Here is a 17768-nt window from a genome sequence, read left to right on the forward strand (position 1 = left end):
TGTTCTTTCCACTATTAATGTAAATGTATATTTTCTATTTGTTATCGATACGGTCTGCTGAATCGTACAACACTCTGATGGCTATAGGCCAAGTCTACAAAATATAAAAACAATAAAAATTAAAATAAGTAAAATAAACTATAGCTAGTTGAAAAAACAAAGAAGCTATAGCATCCGTAACCATGGAAGTCACTACTACTTGGTCAAGTTCAGAGAGCTACTGCTGTATTGGTCCTTTCGGATCTCTGGCCCTGCTGCCCCTCCGATAGTACCTGCAGAAGTTGGTCCTGTCCGTTGCAAAGCCATAAGCTTCCTTGAGCTAGTGTCGTATGGTCTTCACAACACCGCCACTTATGCTCACAGTACCCGCAGCCATTACAACCCCACTAGCAAGCTAATATGCCAGACATGCAAGGAAATATGCAACATCCGGGAAAAGTAGGCATAGAAGTACACCTCAACCAGGCACTCGTGTCAGTGGAAGTGACAGTCAAATAAGTTAGAACACTGAAGCGCAACCTAATCCTAGCGTGCTCTTCTTCTTAGTCAGGTAAACAAAGAGACTTGACGACCTTAAGAACATGAATATAGAAACAAGGCTGTCGTTCGTTGAAATAGAAGACGGAGGGCACATACCGCACAGTGTATTATGAGATGGCAATATTAAGAATGAAAGAACTTAGGCACGAGTGAGCGACCTGAGGCATCGGCAGTGACTGGAGCATGAAGGAGCGGTTTAAACGCATGTTTAGAAAGTTGAAAAATGACAAAGTGCTGTAATCGTTTCATATACGTTCATCCATTCATTTTACACATACACAACATTATATCAATTGCAAATTATTCAACGGCGCTTTGTAAAAAGTGAAGCTTTGGGAATATTTGTTTAATTAGTCAAGCCATTAAACCACTGTAATGCTGTATTTTTTTTTTTTAGGGGTAGGCTGTTTGACAGGCATGTACAAAACCGATCAATTCAAGACGGCCCCCAGGGCACCTTCTAAAATGCCAATGAGTCTTCTGTCGCTTTCATAAACTACATAGTCCTTACGTTTCACGGCCATCTTCGAATATGTCTCCTTCTGTCACAAGTTAAATTGGTGGTTACCGCTTAATACGCGGTCTCCCTTTGTTTTTAGGTCGAGCATTCAAGACCTCTTGTATATACTTTAGTGGTGAAACTCCACCCATTGAGTTTATATTTGTGTTTTAGCTTGCCATTGGCTAAATCTGGCATTGCTATTTGTATGTAGCTCATTCATTGGCTGGTGGTCCGAAACGTAATTTCCCTTTTGCTTCCGTTTTGCAGGAAGCAGCCCCGACCAACTACCGTATAGTTCTGCTGCTCCACGTTATATACTCATTTAGGGACTACTTCCTTGTTTATTTTCCACCGCCCTTCACCACTCGCTGCCGAATTGTTTACTGTTCTGCCCCCCTCCCGCTGTCCATGTCCTCGTTCCCACCACCCTCCCGCCCGCTGTCCGTGTCCTTGTTCCCGACCCCCTCCCGTCCACTGTCCGTGTTCTCGTTCCCGCCCCCCTCCCTCCTGCTGTCCTTGTCCTCGTTCCCGCCCTCCTCCCGCCCGCTGTCCGTGTCCTCATTCCCGCCCCCCTCCCGCCTGCTGTCCCTGTCCTCGTTCCCACACCCCTCCCGCCTGCTGTCCGTGTCCTCGTTCCCGCCCCCCTCCCGCCCGCTGTCCGTGTCCTCGTTTAACGTTTCAGCTGCTATCTTCCTATTGGATCCTTGTTTAAAATGTATTTATTGCCAGGCCCCTTAGAGCAGCAAGCCCTTCACCACTAGCTGCCGAGTTGTTTCCTGTTCCGCCCCCCTCCCGCTGTCCGTGTCCTCGTTCCCGCCCCCCTCCGACCCACTGTCCCTGTCCTCGTTCCCGCCCGCTGTCCGTGTCCTCGTTTAACGTTTCAGCTGCTATCTTCCTATTGGATCCTTGTTTAAAATGTATTTATTGCCAGGCCCCTTAGAGCGGCAAGCACCTCTTCAGACCCAGAGGAGCCCCCAGCCTGGAGCTTCTTCATCGTGTCTGGTGTGGTAGGCCCCGCCCCTACCGTGATGTCAGGGGAGTCCCAGTGACATCATGGAAGGGGCTTGGGCCTAATGCTGCAGCCACGACGAGGAAGCTCCCTGCTTCCATGCCGCCATCGGGATCCACGTGGGACCATGGATATGCTGCCATCTGCCCCCAGAGCAGCGCCTGCGGTAAGCGGCCTCTGGGGGCTTCAATCTCTCTCTCTCCTTCCCTCTGTGTGCGCCAATCGGCTCCCCGTGCCCCTGTGACACCTCTCAGCCTCTCTTGTGTGCATTCTTCTGTGCCTCCGGCTGTGTGACCTCTGTACCTATCCTCCTGTGTGCACCTATACACCCCCGTCTAAGTCCCTCTGTCTGCCCCAATCTGCCCCATCCCGCGTGTTGCACCTTTCAGCCTCGCTTGTGTGCGTTCCTCTCTGCCTCCGCCGTGTGACCTCTGTGCCTCCCTATGCCCTCCTGTGTCCTCCTGTGTGCTCCTATACACCCCCATGTCTCCGACCCTCTGTGTGCACCAATCTGCCCCCTCCCTCGATTTGACCCTCTCAGCCTCTCTCGTGTGCAGTTGACTCTGTCTCCCGCTATGCGCATCTCTGTGCCTCCCTATGCCCTCCAGTGTGCACCCGTACACCCCGTGCCCTTACCTCAATGTCGAAAAATGCCCCCTCCTTTTGCACCTCTCAACCTCTCTTGTGTGCGTTCCTCTCTGCCTCCTCAGTGTTTCCTCTGTGCCTCCCTATGCCTTCCTGTGTCATCTTGTGTGCACCTGTACACCCCATGGTCTCCGTCCCTCTGTGTGCACTAATCTGCCCCATCCCTCTTGTTGACCCTCTCAGCCTCTCTTGTGCGCGTTCCTCTGTGCCTCCGCTGTATGACCTCTGTGCCTCCCTATGCCCTCCTGGGTCCTCATGTGTGCTCCTGTACACCCCACTGTCTCCGTCCCTCTGTGTGCACTAATCTGCCTCATCCCTCGTGTTGACCCTCTTAGGATCTCTTGTGTGCACTTTTCTCTATCGCCAGCTGTCCGCACCTCTGTGCCTCCCTATGCCCTCCTGTGTGCTCCTGTACACCCCTGTCTCCGCCCCTCTGTGAGCACCAATCTGCCCCATCCCTCGTGTTGACCCTCTCAGCCTGTCTAGTGTGCATTCCGCTCTGCCTCCTGCTGTGAGCATCTCTGTGTCTCCCTATGCCCTCAAGTTTGCACTCGTACACCCCGTGTCCTTACCTCAATGTGCACCAATCTGCCCCTCCTGTTGCACCTCTCAGCCTCACTTGCCTGCTCTCCGTCTCCTGCGGTGTGCACCTATGTGCCTCCGGTGGCCTCCTGTGTACACCTGTACACCCCTCTGTGTTCTTCCTTCTCTGTGCACCAATCTGTCCCCACCTCCGGGTTGCATCCCACAGTCTCTCTTGTATGCATACCTCTATTCCACCGTCTTTGTGCCCTCTGTGCCTCCCGGTGGTCCCCAGTGTGCACCTGTACTTCCCTCTCTCTTTCCCTCTGTGTGCATCAATCTGTCTCCCACCCTCGCGTTGCACCTCTTGTCCTCTCTTGTGTACACTCCTCTCGGCCTCCCGCTCTGTGCACCTATGTGCCTTCCTATGTCCACCTGTACACCCCTGTGCCTTTACTTCTATGCGCAAGAATCTAGCCCTCCTGCTGCACCTCTCAGCCTCGCTTGTGTGCACTTGTATCTGCTCTCACTCTGTGCACATCTCTGTGCCTCCCTATGTCTTCCAGTGTCCACCCTTACACCCCTGTGTCCTCGCCTCTATGTGCAAGAATCTGCCCCTCCGGCTGCACCTCTTAGCCTCGCTTGTGTGCACTCCTCTCTGCCTCCCGCTCTGTGCACCTCTGCAACTTCCTATGCATTCGTGCTGTGCGCATCCATGTGCCTCCCCATCCCCGCTTGCACCTCTCGGCTTCTCTTGTGTGCATCCCTCTGCCTCCCCGTGCCCCGCGTTTATGCGTACCTCTGCGCTTCCATTGTTTTATGTGTGCACGTCCCTGCTTCCTTGTGTGTGCACACCTCTATCCCTTCTGTCTTTGTGCATGCTTCTGTCTCCTGTCCTCTCGGAGAACACGTCTGACACACCCAAACGGTGCACACTGCTTTGCCGCCTGGGTGTATATGTATACCTCTACACATCAGGCCCTCTGCCAGGCATTGTGCGGGCATTGTGGCAAAGACAGCAACAACCTAATAAAATAACAAGCATTTGCAATGCAATAGGTCCTGCATTTTTTTTTGTGGAACCCGTGTGCTCTCAGAGGGCGTGGTGTAAATAATCTGTCTGCGATGCCCCTCAAATAAAGCCAGTGGGAATGTGCAATGCAACACCAAACTGTCTAGGCTGCATAAATGTTTGTTCGAAGAAAAGGGAGACACAGTCTGTCTGTTCGGAACAAATTAACAAGCATTTACAATGCAACGGTTTCCCCTTTGGAGAAGTTAGAGCTATTGGCATTGTAAATGACAAAATTTGTATGTATGTGTTGGTTTTGAAAACAGATAAATAAATGGCATTGTCATTTACATTGCCAATAGCTTAACCTCTCGCAAATGTGAGAAGTATTGTATCCTACGGACGAGCTCAGCAGACAGCAATTACTACCACCCACACACACACCCAGAGCCAGCCACACACACCCATAGCCAGCCACACACACAACCAGAGCAGTCACATACACACACCCACTAGAGCAGTCACACACACACACACTGGAGCAGTCACACACACACACACACACCCAGGAGCAGTCACACACACACACTCTGGAGCAGTCGCATGCACGCACACACTGGAGCAGTCACACACGCACACACACCCTGGAGCAGTCACACACACACACACCCAGGAGCAGTCACACACACACACACACACACTCTGGAGCAGTCACATGCACGCACACACTGGAGCAGTCACACACGCACACACTCGGGATCCCTCATTAACAGCTGGATGAGAGTATATATATTATATTCATGTATGCATGTGTCAGTGGGTTCACGGGTGGTGTTGACTGGTGTTTGTATGTTTCAATGAATGCACGTGTGTCAGTGGGTCCACGGGCGGGGCTGACAGTTGTGCCTGTGTTTGCATGTGTGTCAGTGAGTTTATGGGCGGGGTTGACAGGTGTGTGCATGTGTGTCAGTGGGTCCAGGGGCAGGGCTGTCAGTTGTGTGTGTGTTTGCATGTGTGTCAGTGAGTTTATGGGCGGGGTAGACAGGTGTGTGTGTGTGTGCCCGGGCCACTCACCTGCACCTCGTTCAGCCGCAGGGACGCCGCCAGCAGGAACCTCTCGCTGCCCACCATGTACTGCTGGCGGGAGAACTCCTGCTCCAGGCGGGAGAGCTGCTCAGGGCTAAAGATGGTGCGGATCCGCTTGCACTTGCCGGCCCTTGAGCTCAGGGCCGGGTAGCAGTACTGGGGCACGGGGTGTCCTGTGGGAAAGAGAGAGGCTGGTGAGAGACAGAAGAGAGCACGCATGACTGGCAGCAGGGGCGCGCTCGGCATCGCACACCAGATCACCACAAACTATCACCACGTACAGGCGGCCGGAGTAAGGTCAAGAAAGCCATATGTAAAGAGCAGGCATGCAGAGATCAGAACACTGCGGACGGACACACCTAAGGACAGACACATTTACCCCGTACACACAAATAGTATTATAGGAGCTATAACGTGCACACGCAGCGCTACAAAATAGGGAATTACTATTAAACGAGGAGGCACTGCAGAGGGGGCAGCAGGCGTGGTGGGGGTTAAGCACACCGGCACGAGGCTGAGGACAACGGTCAGAGGTGAAAGGGCACCCAGGGTTAAGGAAGGGCACGGTGCGAGGTCCAAGAGTGAAGGGTGAAGAGAGAGCGGGTAGGCCGCGTTAGTGAGACAGAGGACAATCAGGGTGGACACATTAGTGAGACAGAGGACAGGCAGGGTGGACACGTTTGTGAGACAGCAGGACAGGCGGGGTGGACACGTTAGTGAGACAGAAGGACAGGCAGGGTGGACACGTTAGTGAGACAGCAGGACAGTGTGGTGGACACGTTAGTGAGAAAGCAGGACAGGCAGGGTGGACATTGGGGTGGACACGTTAGTGAGACAACAGGACAGGCAGGGTGGACACGTTCGGGGGACAGCAGGACAGGCAAGGTGGACACGTTAGTGAGACAGATGGACAGGCAGGGTGGACAAGTTAGTGACATAGCAGGATAGGCACGGTGGACACGTTAGTGAGACAGCAGGACAGGCAGGGTGGACACGTTAGTGAGACAGCAGGGCAGTGGGGTGAGACAGGACAGGCAGGGTGGACAGTGGGGTGGACACATTGAGATAGCAGGATAGGCAGGGTGGAAACGTTCGTGAGACAGCAGAAAAGACATGGTGGACACGTTAGTGAGACAGGACAGGCAGGGTGGACAGTGGGGTGGACACGTTGAGATAGCAGGTTAGGCAGGGTGGGCACGTTCGTGAGACAGCAGGACAGGCAGGGTGGACACGTTGGTGAGACAGGACAGGCAGGGTGGACACGTTGGTGAGACAGGACAGGCAGGGTGGACAGTGAGGTGGACACGTTCGTGAGACAGCAGGACAGGCAGGGTGGACACGTTAGTGATACAGAAGGACAGGCAGGGTGGAGTGAAAGATGACACGCGGGAGCACCAGAGCGAAGTCGGGCCGGGCCTCACCTGTGCTGTAGACCGCTCCGGGAGGGTAGCAGAGCGGGTAGAGCGGCTGCGGCTGCAGGATGGGGGCTCTGGGGAGCCAGCTCTCCTCTCAGCCCCAGCGGGCAGGACTGGCCCTGGCTGGCGGCGCAGGCGGGTCCACTCTGCCCAGCAGAGCCTCGATGGTGAAGGATTTCCCAGGCTGGGGGGCTTTGGCCTGCAGTTGATGGGTCCAGGGTGGCATCGGCTGCGAGAAGGCTTTGGTCGGAGGCTGCAGGGCCCAGGGCGGCAGCTGCTGAGCCATCATCATCATCCTCGGGGTGTCCAGGCTGAAGGGAGTGCTGAAGGGAGTGCGTGAGTGTGTGCACTTCTGTGGTGCACAGCAGATCTGAAGAGGCAGAGGACTCAGCTTGACCTTTTATGCAGGACCAGCCGCCCTCTACAAACAGCCCCCAGCAGCCCGACCAACCAGCAGCCGCCCAAACGAGAAAGAGGCAATTAACGAAAGGCCGGAGCCCCGCTGGGGTGCCAATGGCCCCACTCAGGCCATGCTGGATGTGCTGCCGCCGAGGACCACCAGAGGGCGCGCTGAGCACCACTGAGCGGGCCTGGGACTAAACTTTGCACCCTTCACACCTCCATCCCTGTCCTGGTTAACACCCCGTCCCCACCCAAAACAGAGCAGCACTGAAACCAACGCACAACAACGCCACTCAGATCGAGGACTGACACAACATCTAAAACTATCACAACAGGCACGAGTCATGGCACTGGGGCAATATCACAACTCACCGCAGACCCGCGTTCGAGCACTGAGGAAAAAACACAACTTCACGACCATCCCGATAAAAACAGACGAGTCACCACAGACCCTAGTCCTGACCTTCGTACTCGACTACAATCACTCTAGTCCGCATCCTTGGCACTGGGACACAACGTAGTTAAATCCTGGCCTTAGTACTAATGTAAACCCACAACTCACCACGAACTCCAGGCCTGGCACTCATAAACAACCACAACACGCTCCGCGGTGAACCCCACAACGCTGGAGGGAGGCACACGGACAGCGGGAGGGGGGCGGGAACGGGAAGAAGCATACGGACAGGGGGGGGCGGGAACGGACAGCGGGGGGGGTCAGGAAGGCTTCCTCCGTTGGAGGGGGGTGCGGGAACACACGGAAAGCACTCACCTGGACTTCCTCCGGCGGCGGAATGACGAAAAGCAACCTCGACAAAAACAAAAATAAACCCCGCCCACGGCCGCGATGACGACATCGCAGAGGCGGAAAGCGAAAAAATATCGGGAACGCCCACAAATCTGGTCCGGCCATGACAGACAGATCTCTGTTCCAATGGCTAGCCTTCATTTATGGAGCTAGCCAATGGAACAGAGGGCGGGACTAAGCCCTACACTGTAGGGACATAAGATTTCTCCTGGGCGGAGCTAGGAGCTCCGACGCCAGGCGAAACCTAAAAAGGGTATGTTCACTTCATAAAAGGGTGAAATAGCAGTTTGCTAAAAAAGCTAAAAGAAAATTACTTAAAAGGCACTTTACGCTGCTCTGCTTTTTTAACAACCTAGGGGCATATTACAAACAAATCACGATATTTATCGATAAGTAGGGTTAGCGGCAATATTTTTATCGCCGCGCATCACCGGTTTTTATCGCTGATATAACTTGCTATTAGCAAGGTTTATCTCAAAAGCGATAAAAATCCAGGTGATAGCAGCGAAATGCGTGAATATCGCTGAGAATACAGCGGTATTCACGCATTAGCGACAAAATGCTCTTAGCCATGTTATCCACCTCCCATTGGATAACATGGCTAAGAACTAGTCTGGGCAGGTGTTAGTATTTGGAGATATTCGCGCTTAGCGCGAATATTTCCATCGCTACGCCTGCCTTCCTAATAGGCGATAGTGACGTTAGCGACTGCTGTCAGTCGCTAATGGGTTGGGTACGCCCACTTTGCATGTCATTAGCGATAAATATCGCTAGCATGCAAAGCGGGCCCCAAACCGCTCGCTATCGCCTACAAGCTGTCGCTAACTGCTGTTAGCGATAGCCTGTTAATAAGGCGATAGAATTATCACTGTTTAGCGGCCGAAAACGGCTGCTAAGGCGGCAATATTCACCTATCACCCTCCTTGGTAATATGCCCCCTAGTGATTCCAGATTTGGATTGCCTTCTGGCCAATGCACTCACTTGCTCGTTATACAGCACTCGTGGTCACAATGCTATGTGGCTTTGTAGGTGTTCCTCAACCAAATATATTCAAGTAATCGAGCATTAAAAGATAAACGTCTAAATTGGCCCTACCGGGATACGAACCGGTGGGCTGCAAACAGTTGCCCAGCTACTGAGCTGCTTTCTCAACGAGTTTTTTGCTTCAACGATTCGGGGCAAAACGTGGCTGACTCAATGGCATCTTTAAAGTGTATTCAGCGATCATGGGAGGGTTTCTTTCTCACTTTGGCATTCACTTCACGGATGCAGACCTAACAACACGTCTGACGCAAACATCCACTGTAATGTGCTTTAAAAAAGTAACAATCTCACCACAAGCATTTGCAATGCAATAAGTCTCGCATTTGCGAAGTTTAAGCTATTGGCATTGAAAATGACAATGTCTTTTATTTATGTTCATTTATGTTTTGAAAACTAACACATAAATAAAAGGCATTGCCATTTACAATGCCAATAGCTCAGACTTTCACAACTGCGAGACCTATTGCATTGCAAATGCTTGTTATGCTGTACAGTGTGATACCTGTTATAGTTGGAATTCAAGGAACCACGGTTCAGTTGCCCTAAGCCCTCTTGCATTCAAATGCCACTCAGTTGAGGCAGACAAGATTGATTTGAGAAAGGCAGTGCCCAAAAGTGATTCCAGCTACAGTTTTATAAATATCTTATACCACTAATCGGGGTCTTCCAGCTTCCTTACTGAAAGAAACGCGCAAAGAAACTCAGTGAAAATATTTTCTGGCCAAGCATATGACAAAACATTTAGGCCCACATGCATCAAGCATTTTTGGAATCGCAAACGGTGCGATTCCTTAAAATCGGCCGTTTGCGATTCCAAAATTGCTTTTTGGAATGCATCAAGCATTTTTTGAAATCGCAACATTTTTGCGATTTCCAAAAATGCGATTGCTTTTAGGAAATCGCAAATTTGCGATTTCCTAAAAGCAATGCATGAATACTTTTGAGATTGCGAATTCGCAATTAGAGGGACAAATTTACAGAGTAGTTGAACTACTCGGTAAATTTGCAAAAAGTGTAATTAACACTGAAAACGCATTTTAAAAGCATTCATGTTACAGACACACATGTCCTTAGGACATGTGTGTGTGCAACATGATGCGAAAAATACATTTCAGGGGTGCAGGGGGGGTTCATTTGAACCCCCCTCACCACCCTTGAAATGCAATCAGGATTTGCGATTTTGAAATTGCGAATTCGCAAATCCTATTCATTCCTATGGGCCTTTTGGCCCATAGGAATGAATGGGAATTGCGAAATCGCAATTTCAAAATCGCATTTTTTATGCGATTCGGTAGAAATAGCGATTTCTACCGAATTGCATAAATATTTAAAAAATAATCATGCATAGGCTTTTGCGAATTCTAAATTGCGAATCGCTTTTTATCGCAATTTAGAAGTCGCAAAAGCAGAGATTGATGCATGTGGGCCTTAGCACCCAATCCAAGGTCGCTACGCTTTCAATCTCTACTAGACTGTTTCCTATTACATGATTGTCTGTGAGCACCTAGGTGCCACTGCAAAGCTTTTCCCCCGCGTATATGTTGTTTTATTGTGGCGTAGTCTATAGCGTATACGTATAGCCTCACAAACATGAAGCGCGATGCCCCATGATCTGCCATCCACCTCTTGCCCCCAAAGGTGGGCACGAACTGGCGGGGGAAGAAGAGAGATGAAAGGGTGGGGGTACAGATAAAGCAGCAGCGGAGCATGTGCTGTGCATGAGGAGAGCCTTCCCAATTAGGAAACAGAAAAAGAAGTGCAAAAATGAAACAAAATACACAGAGGAGCAATTACACATGTATGGGAGCCACTCGCTAGGGACAGGAACCACGGACCAAAAGGAGGGCAAATGTGAACGTTAGTCACAGAAAGGAAGGGATTTTAGAAAAACACAAAAAGGAATCAATGGGAAGCGAGAGGCTCGATAAATGTAAATATAGCGGATACAGCATGCCTCAAAGAACAGGACCTGCGCGCTGAACCTAGGCTCGACCTAAAAACATTGTCATTTAGCAGATTTTAAAACACAATTTACTAAAACGCCAAAAGCCCTGAAAGAGCACTATTACATATTTAATTGCATTCGTAGCCAAGCCTATGAAGCCCAATGCTGTACAAATCCATGCTGGGGATGCTATCCTTGTGTAATCCATTGATCCTAAACTGCCGTCTGCATATGAGGCCGTTTCAGGAACAATTCGATATTCAAGGGATCTAGGCTCATGACTTTTTCGACAATCTCATCGTCATCACCCAGGAAATATAAGAAGCCCTGTCATGGTGGGTGATATGGATAAATATATCTCCCGGACTTGCCTTCGAGCCGCAAAGTCCCAGTTACATAATGACTACAGATGGGTGGAACATCTTCAAGAACTGGAGATTCGGGTAAAATGGAATGACCAAGAAGCAAAGATACACATCAAATCTTCTAGAGCTGAAGGTGGTGTTTCTAGGATTATCGGCTTTCCTTCCCGAAATCTGCAGTTCTCCTGTTCTAGTGAGAACGGACAACTAAACCACAATGTTTTATCTGCTCAAACAGGGAGGAACAATGTCACAGATTCTATCATCGCAAGCTCAGGAGATATGGCAGTGGCTTCTGGAGTACAACATTGCACTTCAGGTGGAACATGTTCCCTGTATACATCACACTTGGACAGGCACTCTGAGCAGGTCCACAAGTCAATGCCACAAATGGTAATTGAATCAAGACCAGTTCGCCCGGATCTTCAGAAATTGGGGTACTCCAAAACTGGATCCGTTTGCAACTCTGAACAATAAAAAATGCGAAAAGGTTGCCAGCAGATTCCCTCAGAAGGGATAGTATGGGAATGCTCTTCAGCTTCCATGGACAGGAATGCTTGTTTTGGACATTTCACTGTTCCCTCTCATACCAAGAGTACTTCGCAAGATGAAGTCAGAGCCTTGTCATCTAATTCTAATCACCCCGGCATGGCTGAGATAATTTTGGTTTTCAGAACTTCTAAAGATGTCAGTGTTCCCTCACATCTGCTTCCCACCTATACACAATCTGATATTCATAAACAAGGGGCTGGTTGTGGACCCGTAGATAGAGTCTCTGAATTTATCAACTTGGCACCACATGACCAGGAACTTAAATCAATAAATATTCCACAAGACTCTAGAGACGTTCTGGATCACTCAAGAGCTTTCACCACTACGAAAACGTATGTCACAAAATGGAAGAGATTCTGTCATTGTTGCATAGACAACAATCTACACCGGAGGTCTTCAAACTTTTTGATGCCGAGACCCCCTTGTAAAACCTTTTTAGGCGTAAGGATCCCCCTTCCGACAAAAGTTTCTAGAAACTGGTACTCCTCATCATCAACTTTTGACAACCATAAATGCGCCTGTTAGACCTCTTCACATCCATCCATCATTCATCCACCCATACTTTCACACATCCATCCATCATTCATCCATGCAACCTTTTATCCATCCATACATCCATCCACCCTTTCATCCATCCATCCATCCTTCATCCGTCCACCCTTTCATCCTATCATCCATCCACCCTTTCATCCATTCATCCACCCTTTCATCCTTACATCTATCCTTCATCCATCCACCCTTTCATCCTTCCATCCATACATCCATCCTTCATCCATCCACCCTTTCATCCTTCCATCCATACATCTATCCTTTACCCATCCACCCTTCCATCCATCCACCCATCATTCATCCACCCACCTTTTCACACATCCATCCATCATTCATCCATGCAACCTTTTATCCATCCATACATCCATCCACCCTTTCATCCTCCCATCCATACATCCATCCTTCCTCCATCCACCCTTTCATCCATACATCCATCCATCCACCCACCCTTTCCTCCATCAATCCACCCATCATTCACCCCCCCCACCTTTACACACATCCATCCATGCATCATTCATCCATGCAACCTTTTATCCATCCATACATCCATCCACCCTTTCTTCCATCCATCCATCCTTCATCAGTCCACCTTTTCATCCTTCCATCCATCCACCTTTTCATCCATTCATCCACCCTTTTATCCATCCATCCATCCTTCATCCGTCCACCCTTTCATCCTTACATCCATACATCTATCCTTCATCCATCTATCCTTCACCCATTCACCCTTTATCCTTCCATCCATACATCCATCCACCCTTTCATCCATCCATTCACCCATCATTCATCCACCCATCTTTTTACACATCCATCCATCATTCATCCATGCAACCTTTTATCCATCCATACATCCTTCATCCATCTACCCTTTCATCCTTACATCCATCCACCCTTTCATCTATCCATCCACCCTTTCATTCTTCCATCCATCCACCCTTTCATCCTTACATCCATCCACGCTTTCATCCATCCATCCATCCACCCTTTCATCCATCCACTCATCATTCATCCACCCACCTTTTCACATATCCATCCATCCTTCATCCTTACATCCACCCATCATTCATCCACCCACGTTTTCTGTGACTCTCTTATGGGGGGGGGAGGATAGGGGGGGGTCAGTATCTCTGTGTCTTCTTCCTTCTTTCCCGCTCATGGGAGGGCATCTCTGTGCCTCCCTGCTGGGGGCGGGAGGGGGGGGACGTGTCACGGGACCCACAGCTCCAGGCGCGCAACATCCATTATACTCAAAGGGCTACACTACAGCCTGCTCCCCCAGACCCCACCCCCCACCCACTTTCCCCCCTCCCCCAGCTCGTGTGTGTGAGCCTGCCTGAAACCGTTTCAGGGACACACACACAGCCACACCCGAGTATTTGACAGGTCTTTAAAAGACCTTCTACTTGTTAATGAGCCTTTGATGTTTTTCACACCTCGGTGTGAATTAGTCCTCCGCCATGAGCACCATCGATCAGCCCAACGCCAGGAATTGCATGCCACTGACAGAATCTGCGACCCCCTTCCAAGGACTCCACGACCCCCCTGGGGGTCGCGCCCCACAGATTGAAGACCTCTGATCTACACCCTTTACAATATACACCGGATCAGCTATTACAATTCTTACTCCAGTTGGCAAGATCAGGATTGGCATATGTATTGATTTGGTCTTCCAGGGTGATAAAGGAATTAATGGAAGGACTCTTCAGGGTGTTTCTGCAGGTAAAGGAACCAGCATTTTCCTGGCAGTTAATTACAGTCCTTGCTTTACACTTGAGGCCCCCTTTTGAGCCTATGCATAAGTCAGACATCAAAATGGTCTTCTAGAAGACAGCGCTCTTGCTGGCTCTGACATCGGCCAGGAGAGTAAGCGAGATTCAAGCATGCTCAGTCTCAGAACCCTTTATTCAGTTCAAACAGGACAAGGTGCTACAGAGGACAAATCCAAAATTCATACCTGAAACTTCAAGTTCATTTCATATGAATGAGCCCATTATATTACCAATGTACTACGGGGATCCATCATCTTCTGCAGAGAAGCTTCTCACACACTGGATGTTTGGCACTGTTTGAGATTCTACCTTGATAAGACAAAAATATTTTGGAAATTGGATCAATTGCTTATATCCTTCGCACCTCCCAGAAAGGGGTATGCTCTGACGAGAAGGAGTATATTCTGTTGGATATCAACGGCTATTTCATTTTGCCATGACATGGTGGGAAAATCGTTGCTATTAAATGTGACCACCCTCTCAACACAGAAGATGGCTACATCCACAGCTTTATTCAGAGGAGTTTTGCTCCCAGACATCTGTAGAGCAGCGACATGGTGGAATGTCCATACTTTTACCAAACACTACTGTTTGGATACAGCATGGAAAGGAGATTGAGCGGTTGAGCAAGCAGTGTTCCGTCGACTGTTTCAGTGAGGTACACTTTAGGTCCTAAACGTATATGTTCTTTATTTGGATGATTATATGGCTATAGATTCGAACTGGGATTTATCTATACTACTATTATAAAGGAAGAACTTTGAACCTTTGAGGCGGGTAAACTCGGGAACCACAGCGCCAATCCACACACCCGATACATCGTTGAAATTGTCAGGGTGTGCAGATGGACATTGGCTATATAAATTTAAAAAATATAAGTTATTTAAAAAATTTACGAGAAAAAAAAGTAGTCCCATGGAAGTAGCGCCGGCCGCGACGTGCGTGCTGACATCAGGAGCGCAGGGAGGAGCCGCGTCCAGGAGCGCGAGTAGGAGCGGCGGACATGAGCGCGGGGAGGAGCGGTGGACAGGTGGGGAGGAGCAGTGAGGAGCGGCGGACAGGCTGGGAGGAGCGGCGGACAGGCGGGGAGGAGCGGCAGACAGGCGAGGAGGAGCAGCGAGCAGCGGCGGACCGGTGAACTCCGGAGCGCGGGGAGGTGCGGCGCATGACGTATGGCTCCGGGGGACCCACGGACAATGTCGGGGCGGGCGGGGGCCCTGAAGCCAAGGTCGGGATGGGCTGCTACTCCGGGGGACCCACGGACAATGTCTGGACGGGCGGGCGGGCGGGGGCCCTGAAACTGATTGCTCCCGGACAAGGTCGGGATGGGCTGCTAGTTAATATAATAAAGAGAGAGCCCAAACCTTTGAGGCGGGTAATCTCAGGAACTACAGCACCTATCACAACACCTAATACAGCGTTGGAAAAGGCAGTTGCAGCAGAAGGACATAGGCTATGCTGACGTCCACCATATACATTTAAAAGGTATTAGAACCGTGCCAGCAAAGTAGTCCCTAGTGGGCGTGTCTGCGTTGTGCTGTGGGCATGTGCTGGGGGCGTGACAAACGCTGGGGGCGTGTGTATATATATATATATATATATATATATATACACACACACATACATATATACACACATTTTTTAATTTAATTAAAACATTTATTCTTTTAGATTGCATTTATATTATTTTTATTTATTATTTAATTGTATTACCCTTTACACCATAAAATGAATCCCACCCTGCTCCCTTTAAATAACCCTGCACCCCATAATCATAACCCACCCTTACTCCATAAAATACCCCAACACCCTTAAACACTACCCCATCTTAATGCCCCTGTACCTCAAACCCCAAACCTACCCCTGAACCCTAAAAATACCCCGGTACCCTAAAACCCAAACCTAGCCCTGAACCCTAAAAATACCCCTGTACCCCAAAACCCAAACTTACCCCTGAACCCTAAAATACCCCTGTACCCCCAAACCTAGCCCTGAACCCTTAAAATACCCCTGTACCGCAAAAACCAAACCTACCCCTGGACCCTAAAAATACCCCTGTACCCCAAAACCCTAACCTAGCCCTGAACCCTAAAAATACCCTGTACCTCAAAACCTAAACCTAGTCCTAAACCCTTAAAATACCCCTGTACCCCAAAACCCAAACCTACCCCTGAACCCTAAAAATACCCCTATACCCCAAAACCCAAACCTAGCCCTGAACCCTAGAAAATACCGCTGTACCCCAAAACCCATACCTAAACCCTAAAACTACCCCTGTACCCCATAACCCAAAACTATATCTGAACCCTTAAAATACCCAAACATCCCAAAACATATAGCTCAGTACCCCAAAACATATACCCCTATACCCATACTTACCTTATCCAAACATTAAAAAAAACATGCTTTTACCATTCCTGCATTTACAACGAATAGCGTTGTAAATGTATGCGTGGTAAAAGCATATAAAATGTAATGCCATGCGTTATAATGGCATTGCGGAGTCATGGTACTTTTATAATGAAAGTATGCGGAGTGATGGTATGCGGAAAGAAAGTTGCGGAATAATGGGTGTTTTCCCTCCACCGGTAAGTACATTGGTGGCACGGCGGCCCACATCTCCAGCAACATACTCATATTTTTTCACCACCCACTTGAAAAATGCACAGGTCTCTCTCATTGATGGCCAGCACCGACATACACTTTTAGACACACCTCCCGCCACAAGTTCTAGAATTGCGAACTTTAGAGCTGGGGAGCTACGTTTGAATCTCGGCATCAGCTCAAAATCCTGTGATTCCAGGCAAATCGCTTTGTCTCCCCGTGCCTACCACAAATGAATGTGTTCTTCTGTAATGTAAATTGTGCTCATGCCATGTTGTCGAGTTCACGCTATATAATATTGCAAGGAAAAATAAAGTAGGGAAACTCGAGTTCACACACTACTGAACGCGCACTCTTAAGTGCATCAGCAGTGCACTGTGAATCGGAGCGTTTCACAGGCCTGTCACAGATAATTGCTATCAAAATGAAATCCTACAAAACAATATACTACTGGCCGGGAGCAATTCATACCCGGACAACGTCGGGACGGGCTGCTAGTATATATATATATATATATATATATGGTATGGATATTAGGAATATATTGTTCTCTCTTAGCGATTTGCATATATTTTCCTTCTCTATAAATTGTTGATAGAACTTCCTATTCTCTGAGAGAAAGTGTCCATCCTCTAAAACGCTTAGTTTAACAATATTGTACTGCTTACTATTCTGATTGCGCATCTAGGTAGCTGCGTCACTTTGTAAACCCCTGCGTCACAGTATACCTGCGCCAGGTATAATGTATGCAAGGGGGGCGTATTGACGCAAGAAATGGTCATAGAAGTGACGCAGCGAAATCAATGAGATTTCACTGCGTCACTTCTAGGACGCCGTTGCGTCAAAATCTTGCGCCTGCCTCACAGCAGGCGTAAGACTGATGCAGGCCCTTTCACATGGGGTTTGCGCGATGTGAAAGGACGCATTGCTGGAGTTGCTTCACTTTTGTGACACACTCCAGCAATGCGTCACTTTTGCGCTTACAGATACGTCAGAAACACTGA

This window comes from Lissotriton vulgaris, chromosome 2_1 (assembly GCF_964263255.1).
Source record: "Lissotriton vulgaris chromosome 2_1, aLisVul1.2, whole genome shotgun sequence".
Lineage (NCBI taxonomy): Eukaryota > Metazoa > Chordata > Amphibia > Caudata > Salamandridae > Lissotriton > Lissotriton vulgaris.